This window comes from Lithobates pipiens, unplaced genomic scaffold (assembly GCF_037356315.1).
Source record: "Lithobates pipiens isolate NorthernLeopardFrog02 unplaced genomic scaffold, aLitPip1_a1.2 Scaffold_19, whole genome shotgun sequence".
In the NCBI taxonomy this organism is placed as follows: domain Eukaryota; kingdom Metazoa; phylum Chordata; class Amphibia; order Anura; family Ranidae; genus Lithobates; species Lithobates pipiens.
In genome coordinates this window covers 312,478,092-312,491,066 of record NW_027507764.1, presented here as the reverse complement: position 1 = coordinate 312,491,066, position 12,975 = coordinate 312,478,092, and the positions used below count along the sequence as shown (strand labels likewise).

The 12,975-nt window shown below is 39.7% G+C and overlaps 1 protein-coding gene across 6 annotated transcripts in view; it reads left to right on the top strand.

The window, feature by feature from the left end:
* Window positions 1-12,975, top strand: part of CDH12 (cadherin 12) — a 1,439,064-nt gene that overhangs the window by 71,959 nt on the left and 1,354,130 nt on the right. The window lies entirely within an intron of this gene.

The window sequence follows — 12,975 nt, the reverse complement described above, 5'->3', positions numbered from 1 at the left end:
AGGCGTATCACTATTTTACAACCTCCTACAGAATAAACAAATCTTCCAGAAAACCAAAGCAATGTGCAAATGGGAAACAGATGACCAATGGCAAAAGGCATTCCACACGATCCAGTCGGCATCTCACTGTCTAACACACTGAGGAATGGCAATCAGAATAACTAACAGATGGCAGTACACCCCCCGTTGATTGTCTAAATTCTTCCTGCACAATTCGCCACTGTGCTGGCGGAAACTGTGGCCATCAAGGCCACCTCTTACATATGTTCTGGGGATGCCCAGGCTTGACTAGCTTCTGGAATCAAGTATTCCAGCTTATTTCCTTAATCACTGGCATAATTACACCTCCCAACCCTGCGTTAGCAATACTACAAATAGAAATAGAAAAATTTCCACACAGTATGTGCCAAGTGGTTTCACATATACTCCTGGTTGCTTGATTCTTAGTCCTCCATTCATGGAAAAATGCCTCATCTATAAATATCACTGATGTGACAAGAATAGTCCAGCGACACCATACCTTTGAAAGAATACTCTGAAATGTGCGGAATTTGATAAAATCTGGGACATATGGACAGCCATACATAAACGTTCATAAGTTCATAAGTTCATGGTCTTTCTCTTCTAAGAATATTAACCATTTCAGTACCGGTGACTTTTACCCCCCTCCTGCCCAGGCCAATTTCAGCTTTCAGTGTTGTTACACTTTGAATGACAATTGCATGGTCATGTAACACTGTATCTAAACTAAATTTTTATAATTTTGTTAACAAATTGAGCTTTTTTAATGGGTTTTTCTTAATTTCTGTTATAAATTTTTGCAAATACAAAATTGTTCTTCAAAATGTATTCTGCTTAAATTCTTTAGTAAAAATAATCGAAATTGGTGTATATTGTTAAGTCTGTAGGAATTTTATAGAGTCCACAAGCTATGTTATATAGCTAAAAATGTATCAATCCTGATGTACTTATGAACTATCTCCTTTCTTGAGGCCCTAAAATATCAGGACAGTAGAAATACCGACCTAAATTACCCCTTTTTGGAAATCAGACAGTCCAAGGTAATTTTTTGTCATAATTTTTGGGAAAATGAAGAAATAAAAAAAAAAAAGTAGTACAGTGTTATATAACTGGTGTCGTGGTGATCAGGGACACTGACTGGTGATAGTACAAAAGAAAAACAATGATACAATTTTTTAACACACTGTGACCAGATCAGCATAATGCTATCATAGTAAAATTGTACTGCATTGGGGAAGTGATTAGGATTTTTTTTTTTACACATTGTTTGCTTATAACAATGTATTACATTGCTATAAGCAAGCATTTTACTGAATGAAACTGATTCATTCAGTCGGTTTTGTTGTAACTAGCTGTGATTGGTCAAAACTAATCACATGGTACAGATGGGCTGTGATTGGCCCTGTCTATACCATATGCTAAAACTGACCAATCAAAGTTAGCAACTTATTTGTACACATTAGATGTCTTGAAAGGAAGCCATCCATTGTGTACAACTGTCATGTGACCTGCTATAATTCGTCACAGCGGTCACATAGTATCGGCAGAGAGCCAGTACTCTGATCGGTCATCAGCTGTGTCCTGTGGACACGGCCGGTGACAGATCGCATGGCTGTGTAGCCCTATGGGAAATGGGAAAGCTCCCACCTGACCACCAATTGGCTAATGGCTGGGCGAGAACTGAAAGTCTGAAATTATCAGTTTGTGGCTGAATCAAACCACACTTACAAGCCCTGTGACTTAAGGCAAGTCCAAGCAACAGTGAGTGGTAACCATTAAGGGAAGAAAAGGTTACACTGTATTTTGCAGCTCCTGTAAACCAGATCTGAGAAGGATCCAAAGCAGCTCGTAAAAGAAAAAAACAGAGTGTCCAGAGCACTGAATTAGTAACAAAGTTTATTTTTACATATAATATCCTCACACCTTAGGGAAAAGAACCAACAGCTTCCAGATTAGAAGGGTAATTCCATACACTGTGAGCAGACTCAGACAGCTGTGACATGAAGCCGAGCAGCTGAAGCAGTGTGAAGTCAGACCTCTCAAAACAGAGTCACCTGCAGCATCTGACAGCCTCTGTCTTGCTCTGACATTGTGATGGAGATCAGGATGTGGGCAGGCACAACTTATTGGCAGATTGGCCTCCTTTATCAAGTGTGCCCAGGAAAGAAATAAACCAGTTTTTAAACCAGCAGATGACAGGGGGATTAAGGAATCAGCAGCAAGCTAGCAAAGAGGTTACATGTGAAGGGCGAACAATAAGCAATACTTTATTCTGGGTGACATAATAATGACATCTTCTTACTCAGCACAATAGGATTAACAAATGTATTATTTTAAATAATGGTAGAACACTAACACCAGTATTACCAAATAGACCCTCTGTTCTATTTAGGAGCATCCCCGGCCTCCATGACAGAATAGCCCCAAATCTAGTTGAGAAGCCAATACAGCCTCAATTTTTGGAAAGGGTAAAGGATTTTTTCCCTGTAGGAGGTGTGTGCTCTGCAGGTATGTGGGCTCTGGTTCATCCAGTGCTTCTTCTCCCAGCTGTGCATGCATCAGGCACACCTATACCATTCATGAGTTTGTGACCCATTCTACACATAATGTTGTTTATTTACTCTAGTGCCCCTTTGGCCTGCAGTATATTGGTAGAACCATGTGGCTGCTGCAGACTAGAGTGGGTGAGATTATTACAAACATTTAGAAAAGTTTTAGAGGGAATAGCTTCTATAAGCATCATACCTTAGTAAACAAATGGATCCAAAAAGTCTTAAAAAGGTTGTAAAGGTTTGTGTTTTTTCATCTTAATGCATACTATGCATTAAGGTGAAAAAACACCTGTCAGTGACTGGCCTCCCAGCCCCCCCGTTTTTACTTACCTGAACCCTCAAACTTGTCCCACAGGGACACACTCTCTCTCTGCCCGGGGGTTCTCGGCTCTTGATTGGATAGATTGATAGCAGCACAGCCATTGGCTCCCACTGCTGTCAACTAAATCTAATGACACAGGCGCTGAGGGTGGGGCAGAGTCCTGCATTTGGCCTCTATGGATAGCGAATGCTGGACTGGGGAGCATGCCTGCAATGTAACCCCCTCGGTGAGTACTTCTCCGAGGGGGTTATCTCATGTGGGGAGGAGCCATGAGAGCTGCCAAGGGACACCAGAAGAGCAGGTTCAGGGCCACTCTGTGAAAAATGAGCTGCACAATGGAGGAAAGTATGATATGTTTGTTATTTAAAAAAACAAAGTGTCACTATAAAATATTAGGGATTGATAAGCTTACGCCCCATTGGCAGTGCAGTAACAATAGGAGTGAGATCACTGGGACTGAAACTAAATGGATATACATTTTGAAGACTTATAGTCCATTATGATTAAATATTGAATGAGAGGTCAACTATTTCATTAATAAGAGCTAGGTGACTGTCTTCCTGTAAAGGTGCAGTCCAATCTCTGTGGGTATTGATGGTAAGATGTAATAAAAACAACACAGAAATCAACACTTTGAACAATACCCTGAAGATAAAAAAACAAAGTCCAGGTTGAGGAAGATCTACGCTCTAATAGGATAATGTTTAGTTTACTAAAGCACTGTGTGTTAAACCATTACCCTTGCTTTTTTCACACAGTACTTTTTTCACTTTTCACTTTTTTTTATCCTGTTTTTGCTTCTCAGTGCTGCAGATTTCCTTTAGTATCTTTTAGATACTTCTAGTGCACATGTACTTGCCAACATGTGGAGGGATGGGGTTTGCTGATAGTGACAATGGTGGATTGTGCCTGCTGTACCAAGGGTGCATTTGATGGGATGACAACACAACAGCCCAGTTGGGAGACAGGTATCACCCCATAACAGAAATTGACTTTCATACCATAATTACCAGTTATTCAACTTGTATTTATAAAGATTGCAAACGGTTTTGCAAATTATATTAATGTGTTAAAGCTTATATGAAATGTTACTACAATGCAATTGGTTTTAGATTGGGTTTAGATCTAAGTTTCTCACATAGTACTAGGGAAGCATCTGGAGTAGCAGAGATCTTAGGACACCCAGGGACCTAGCTTTGACAGCAGGTGCACGACACAAAGGAAGTGATCAGTGCGAGGCGTTTGAATGAGCTAGAACTAAGTCAGATCTCCAGCTCCACTGTACACACACACACAACATTCACTTTTTCCTTTATTTAAGTTTTTTGATATTTGTTCGATAAGAAGATTATATAACCAAGGGGGACTGGCAGTATTCACAGTAATCCAATTATTTGTTTTAGAAACAAAGCCCTTTGTTCTGTGTTTATCATTTTTTTTTCTAACTTTCTGTCTGCCTGTAAATGAATTAGTTTTGTTAATGTAAAACGGCAACCTGTTCAGAACACTTTACAGAAAAATATTTTTTTTCTTCTGTACTATAGACTGTATTTAATTATGTTATTTAGTACACATTAGAATGATTCATTTAGCAATGTTATATTGCCTTGTCCATCTTCTCAATAAAGTAGAAAATAAAAGATTTTTTTTTAGTGCAGACAGATGACAAAGAAACCAAATACTAGTCAGTTCACTCCCTGTGGTTTTTCTCTTCTTACAAGAGGCTTTCCAAAGGATTGCTTGAACAGTGGGGTGTGATTTACAGTATGATTAGATTCTGGGATTGTCTATTATTTCTTTTGACTGACTGATATTGGCAAATAAAATATGTGTACTTTGTTCACAAATGTTTTATATTGATGTTCGATTCATTATTAGCTTCATTATGTAAAACGCACATCTCTAAAATTCACATTTTAAGAGTGAATTGAGAAAGCAACCTTGTTATATTGGCATTGTTATTGCTAACCTTTAAATAATAATCTAAATAGAAAAAAGAAAAACTTTCTGTTTTGTTTGAAAATGGCCACATTTAGTATATACAGATACTCCTTGTTTAACGACTTACCTGTTCTCCCCACCCGAACAACGCGCTATACTGTACATCACTGTATTGTACAGTACAGTACAGAATTTTCATTTGCGTTCTGTACTTATGCAAATTAAAACACACTTATTGAGCTGGAGTTGTGTGTTTAGACCTTTTTTTCACAATACAGTACAGTACAGTAGTTAAGAATGCTTAAAATATTGATTATTTGTGGCTCCTCGTTTAACGACCAATTCGGTTAATGACCTGGTCATTGGAACAGAACCTGGTTGTTAAGCGAGGAGTACCTATACTGTATATTCTGTTTTATATTTATCCTTTCTAGCTAAATAAATTAACCAGTTTACTTACAATGATTTATTTGGTTTCATTTAATTAGATTAAAGTGTAGGCAAACCCATCTACAGTGTACAGATTGGGAAGATTAAAATTAAATAATACATCCCTAAATCACAATATTGTAATTAGCAGAAAATTATTTTTGTTAAACAGTTTTTTCCAGGTCATATAATTGTTCTCCTTTTTGTCCACACTGCATGGTGCTGTTCTGTAGGTGGGGCTAAGCCACAGATGATTCACTTTAAATCACCTATCTACCATGTCTGTAGATGGGTCTGTCAATCACATAACTGGAACAGCTCCTCCAGGTATGATCTGGGATGTGGGGGATGAAGGTACATATGATGCCATGGAAATACTGCAGAGGAAATACCAGCATACAAAACAATGCCTCCCGGAATGAGGAAGCACCAGTAGCTGGAATGTACAGTAAAACCTTGGATTGCGAGCATAATTTGCTCCAGAAACATGCTTGTAATCCAAAGCACTTGTATATCAAAGCAAATTTCCCCATAAGAAATAATGGAAACCTTTCATGTCCTGTCTTTCAGTTTATATTCCATATAAAAAGATTATAGCAATGTGACCTGGTTGTGTAACCATAAGATGTCCATCCACAAATGGAAGCCTTCACAAGGGGATTAGAAGCAAAATGCAGCAGGCGCTACAGAGTATAAAGTGAAGAGAGTCACCTCTAAGTGTAGCAATATGGTGACATTTAATGAAGGTACAACATATAGCAACTCACATGGTTGATGATTAAAAGAGGCACATCTAAGTATGCAGGCATCCGGGGTAAAGCTGTCCACAGAGATCCTCCGCACCGCCAGCTCTCACCACTGTCAGTCTGCAATCATAACCAGGAAGACTACCCTACAGTAGAGCGATCTGAAAGTGAGGCTTGAGCGGATCATGGAGTGCAGCGTGGAAGGGATGAAGTTGATGGCGGTGTGGAGGATGCTCTATGTGGATAACTTTACCTCAGATGCCTACATACTTAGATGTGCCTCTTTTAATCATCAACAATGTGAGTTGTTAAAGCGGTGTTGTACTCACATTTTCAACAACATCCTAAGCCAATCTCTTTCTGCCATAGATGTGCAATTGACCCTTAAAAAAAATCAGATCGCCGTAATTACCTTTTAATTGCGATTCTAAAAGTAACTTCCAGGCTCTCCTCCCATGGGAGTAGGCATGGTTATCGCCTTTCCCCGGCTCCACAAAGTCCCCTGGGAGCTTTCACACATTCTTCCCATGAATCAGTGGGTAACGCAGTCCTGCCGAAATCTCGTGAGATTTCAGGACTGAATGACGCCGCTGATATCACTGAGCATGTGCGGGATCGAGCGGTGAATGCTGGGAACACAGCATTCACCGCATCCCGGAATTAAGTGCTTGTGGGCTTCAAATGCCCACAAGAAAAATGGAAACGGCCGGGAGGAATTTTTAAAAGTTAAACTCACGGACGAAATCGGCAAGCCAGGGGAAAAAAAACAGCAACAAGTGAGTGCTAGACTAATAGTATAATCAGATATCAATGACACCAAAAAAAAAAAAAATGATAAGTCAGCGGAATCCCGCTTTAAATGTTGTACCTTCATTAAATGTAACCATATTGCTACACTTAAAAGTGCCTTTTATCTCTTTTACTCATATATCAAGGCATCGCTTGTATATCAAGTCAAAATGTATTTAAAAATGTCTTACAAAATGCTCTCAAATCAACTTACTCTCAAGCCAAGGTTTTACTGTATTTGCCATTTACTGCAACTGTTTTACAGGAAAAAAAAACACACATAAATAAAACCATTTTAGTTTGAAATATCCAATAAAAAAATAAATTTTGGGTTTACTGATACTTTAAAGCAGACCTTAAGTCAGCTTAAGTCACTCTAGTGATATTAGTTCCCATGCCATGACTTTCATCTTCTCCAGATCTTCTTCCTGGTATAGTGTATTCTACTGTCCAGGATGACACAACTCTAGTGCAGCACATGGGAGTTAGCTTATTCTGGCACCAAGGCATCCCAGAATGTGCACTAATGTGTGCGAGAACAGTTCAATGTACATTTAAAATAAATATTACTGACAGACAGAAGAGGACCTGTTATTGCAGAAAAATAATACAGGGCCCTCCTGAAATAAAAGCCCACCTTCCAGCAATATTTCATTTTTAGACTCTGTTTCCACTTTAATATGTTTTCCTAAAGGATTAAACGCCAGCAAATACCATACAACTCAATCATATGCTGAAATTTCCATGTTCTGCCTTATTTTATTTTTTTTGCTGCAAGACTCCTCTGCACTTAAAGTGGTATTAAACCCAAAAGCAAGCTTGTATTATATTGGAAATGTTATATTATTCTCTACTTATAATAAAGATTGATTGTGAAAAAAAAAATATATATATATATATATATATATATATATATATATATATATATATATATATATATACAGTGTATGTGTATATATATATATATATATATATATATATATATATATAATTAGCTTTTAAATTCTTAGGTGTTGTGGCTGCATTCATTTTCTTGTTTAGACTTTCTTCTATTTTCACCTAATGACCCTGTCACTATGGTTTTTTTTTTTTTTTTCAACAGACCAAGCTGTCCTGCAAATTTAGCATTTAGAGGATTGAGTCAAACCATTTAAAGGAGAAGTACAGCCAAAGCTTGTTTGGCTGTACTTCTCTTATAGGTCACAGGAGTGCAGTTAATGTTGCACTCCTGTGACCCATTTTAAGTAGAGAAAGGGCTGAAGTCTGCTCTCTGCTGACATCACAAAAGTGAATCCAGGCTCCATGATATCACGACCATGGAATTGAGATCTGCCTGGATCCCTGGACCGACACCTGACTCAGCCTCTCATCGAGCTGCTGAGAGTCTGAGCTAGCTGCTCCCCGCCCCTCCACAGCTCAGCGCTCCAGTGAGCAAGGAGGGGCAAAGCAGAGAGTTGTGACCAAGGCCGCATACACACAATCAGACTATCCGGCGGATTTAGTCCGACGGACAATCTGTCAGACTTTGCAGCGGAGGTCCGCCAGACTTTCCGAACGAGCGGACTTGCCCACACACAACTGGACTTGTCCGGTGGACAATCCACCTGACTTTTGGTGGAGGTCCGCCGGACTTTTGAAATGAACGGACTTGCCCACACAAGGAGTAAAGTCCGTTCATTTTGAACATGATTCCAGGTAGACGGCACTTGCGAAGGAAATCAATTTTCGCCGCCTCCATCGGCGAGATTGACACCTTACGAGCCCCGTCACCTGGTATGGATTTAAAGGGGAACATTCAAAGTGAACAGACTTTAGTCCATGTGTGGGCAAGTCCATTCATTTGAAAAGTCCATCGGATCCCTGCCGAAAGTCAGTTGGGAAGTCCGTCAGACCTAGTCCGCTGGAAAGACCATTTGTGTGTGCAACTCCGCTCGTTCGGAAAGTCTGGCGGACCTCCGCTGTAAAGTCTGGCGGGTTGTCCGCCAGACCAAGTCTGCTGAAAAGTTTGATCTTGTGCACACGGCATAATACTACCATCCCCCCAGATTTACAATTTTGCTGTCTGAAGGTGTCTTTGTTGCTCCTTCATCCAGAGTGTAGGCACCTTTTGCAAAGCAATAAAGTCCTGATTTACACTATGTGTTGGCCCCTCTTACATTCCTACTCATTTATACGTCATTCTCCTACATTTTAAAGGGTTAGTTCACCTTTAATAAATAAATAAATAAATAAAAACCTCCATGGTTTATACAGTTTACCAATCCAAACAGCTCCATGCAGTGGTCCTGGGCTTTGAAAACCCACTCTTTTCCTCTTCTTTCCCTAGGAATGCCAAGATAGATCAGAGTGCTTCTGATTGGTCAGTACGGTCACATGCATGCCAGTGCTTTCCAATCAGAACCACTCTGGTCCATCCTAGTGTCACTAGGGAAAGAAGAGCAGGAACAGCACTGTTTTCAAACCCCAGGATCATTTCACCAGGCTACATGGATGATGACACTGTATCACCCATGGGTGTATCTACAGATATTTACAGCACTCCTGTGCTATGCCTGAAAGATTGGCCATTTTTACATACAAGACATAAAATAAAAAGGGATAAAAATCAATATATGGTGTTTAGCTAGCAATAATGTATAAGAAGTGCTGGAGAACCAAAGTGAGTACAGAATGTAAACACATATGAAATAAAGTCCTAATTTCCTAAATGCTAATCTGACAATACTGAATACAACCTCTATAAATAAATATATAACGTGCAAGTGATAAAAGTGAAATACAATCTTCACATTAGATAATTATACAGTGCTGGTGGTAAAAATGTCCAAATATGAAAATCTTCAGATAAATATCAAAGTGCTACTAGCAGAAATAAAGTTCATATAAAAAAGTGAACTGAAGCCGTAAAGTGTTGCTCCAACTGACACTCCACTCTGTGCAGATCAGGGAATGTAAATGGTGACTTAGCGGCTTGTTTCTTCAGTGTAATTACATCTCTGTGTGAAATAGCCCCTTACCTTACTGCTGTAAGGTAACAGCGTGAAAAAATGCAGTAAAGACCAAAGAAATCCAGGCTCCTGCAATAGGGCTCTGGGGGTTCCTTCTCTATGCAACGATAAATGGAAAGGGAGCTCCAGATCCAATAGCAATGTATAAGGGAGAGGGAAAGAGGGCCCAGATCATGAAGTATGTTGAAACAGGATATATTTATTAAAATAACAGCCAATATGGTACTCACATTAAAAATATAAAACACAAACACAGCACCATGAGCGGCGAGCTTGCAACCTGACGTCACTTCCAGTGCTTATCTGTTCCAATGTGTAGTGTCATGGTCACATGACTTCATCAGGGAATCTCTGCACTGTCACATTTGTTAAAGTTTAAAACTGCTTTTGACTTCTTGTAAGTTTACAAAATGTTCTAAATTATGATTCTCTAAAACACTATTGCTTCATATTTATTTGCATTTAAATATATGTCATACAAACTTAGCTAGCATTTAGAAGACACATCATCCCATCCTCTCTGCACCATTATAAGAAAGTTTCTCTATGCCTGTGTTCTTTAAAAAACTGCACTATTCTACTTGTATGAGCTCCGCTCCGGGTGCTCAGCTGATTCCTCTCCCCTGTTCTGTCTCCAGCTCATAGCTTCAGTGGGTGAGGCCAGGCTCTTCCGCTGATGTCAGCCAGGGAGGAGATGGAGAGAGGAGACACAGAGCCTACAATCAGCTCAGTGGCAGGAGCAGAACTTATATAAGTAGAATCGTGCAGTATTTTTACAGAACACAGGCACATTGTAACTTATGATAATGGTGTATAGAGGATGGGATGATGTAATAGAAGATATGAGAGCATGTAGAGCAGCAAGAGCGGATGAGGGGGCACATTGTATGAGCAGAGAGGGGAGGGAGGAAGAGGGTGGAGAAGGACACAGGAAACAGACATAGAAAAGCAGGCTGCGGCTGATGGAATCACACAAATAGACCCCGATATCAGGGGCTCAGCAGCCATGATTATGATGGTCTGTTTTCAGCGGGGAGGCTATAGCAAGGCAGGATCAGCGAGCTATTTTAGGTGACACGGGGGTCCAAATGACACAGCACACGCACTGTTCTGTGTAACATGCTTTAAGAAGAGGATCTGTATATATTTTTTGGGGTTAACAAATGCTTTTACAATGGACATATTTAATACCTTCTTCATATAAAATACCCTCCGAAGGGGCCTCACAGTGGAGTGATCTATAACCAGCTGTGTCCCTGGGACACAGCCGATGACTAATCGCTACACCGGCCTTCTTCCAGTGTCACAGGATTGCTGTGACCAATTAAAGCAGATCACATGACAATTGTAAACAATGCATGGCTTGCTTTCATGCCATCCATTGTATATAATTGTGTTGCTAGCTGCGATTGGTCACATTGAACACATGGTACAAACAGTATCAATCACAGCCCATCTGTACCATGTGATTACATTACTTTTGGCCAATCACAGCTAGTCACAGCAAAAGGCATTAAATGAATCTATTTCATTCAGTAAAAATGGTTGCTTATACCAATGAAATTCAATGGTATTAGCAATCATAAAAAAAAAGTAATTAAAAAGAAAATAAATATATATATATTTTTTTACATACTATCACCAGTCAGTGTCTCTGATGACCGCCACACCAGTTATATGATAATGTTGTACTGCACTGGTGACAGTATGTATTAAAAAAATTGTGAAAAATGTTTTGCTTGTTTTTTTTAATTTCTTAATTTTCCAAAAAAATCTGACAAAAAATGCCAACTTCAAACATTGTTCCATACCTCATACTAAAGACTGGCTACTTTCGAAAAAGAGGTAATTTGGGGTATATTTGTACTGGCCTGGTGTTTTCGGGCCTCAAAAAATTAGATTTTCAGATTTCAGATATACTGTATGTATAGTCTGTGGACTCTATAACTTTTCTATATACTAAATAATATACACTGATTTGGGTTATTTTCACCAAGGAAATGTAGCAAAATACATTTTGACCTAAATTTATGAAGAAAGGTTATTTATTTGCAACATTTTATGTGGTGATTAAATAGTATAAATACCACCAAAAGAAATCTCTATTTGTGTGGAAAAAAAAGATAGCAATTTCTCATGGGTATACATGACCGCAAAATTGTCATTCAAATTGCGATAGTGGTGAAAGCTGAAAATTGGCCTGGACAGGAAGAGGGTAAAAGTGCCTGGTACAACATCATGTTGTGGTTACCTCTTCACAAACCTTATTTATTTTAAAACATAGGTTAGTATATTTGACAGGGCGGTAGAATTCAATCCTTCATAATTGAAATTCTGCAGGGTAAGGAAATGCAAGGTAATCTCTCCACTCCCAGAATATGTTTAACACAAAAATATATTTTGGACACCTAAGTAAAGAAGACAAACATTACTCCTTGGGTTTTTGGCTTCAATTCATGCCCACTACATTGATTGTATATTTTCCCAACATGTATGTGGTTTTGATATGTGCCAACGTCAAGACATTTACCTTATTTTTCGGACTGTAAGATGCCCTTTTTTTCCCCAGAAATATGGGGGAAAATGTGCCTGCGTCTTATGGTGCGAATATATGCTTGGTAAACCCCTACCGCCCCCCCCCCCCCCCTTGAGCTCCGGAGCGCTCCGTGGCCTCAGCTTTAGGAAAGGTCACGGCTTCGGCCTAGCTCCGGAGCAGAGGCCATCTTGGTGCACCCGCCGTTTGCAATGCGATCACTCCATCAAATGACGGAGTGATCACTTGTAAATAAACCGGGGGCGTCATGATGACGCCGGTTCCTCTCTCTCTTTTGTGTACAAATCTGTACAGTGGAGGGGAGAGATCGGATGGCAGCAGCGCCGTGGGCTGCATCTGTAGTGCCCACAGCGCTGCTCTGTGACAAGTGCAGTCACAGCCATCCATCCATACCCTGCCAATACTCTGCAATACCCTGCCAATACTCTGCGATACCCTGCCAATACTCTGCGATACTTTGCCATACCCTGCCAATACTCTGCAATACCCTGCCAATACTCTGCGATACCCTGCCAATACTCTGTCATACCATGCCAATACTCTGCCATACCCTGCCAATACCCTGCCAATACTTTCTATGGTAATGGTCTCTCTGCATTTTCTATGGTAATGG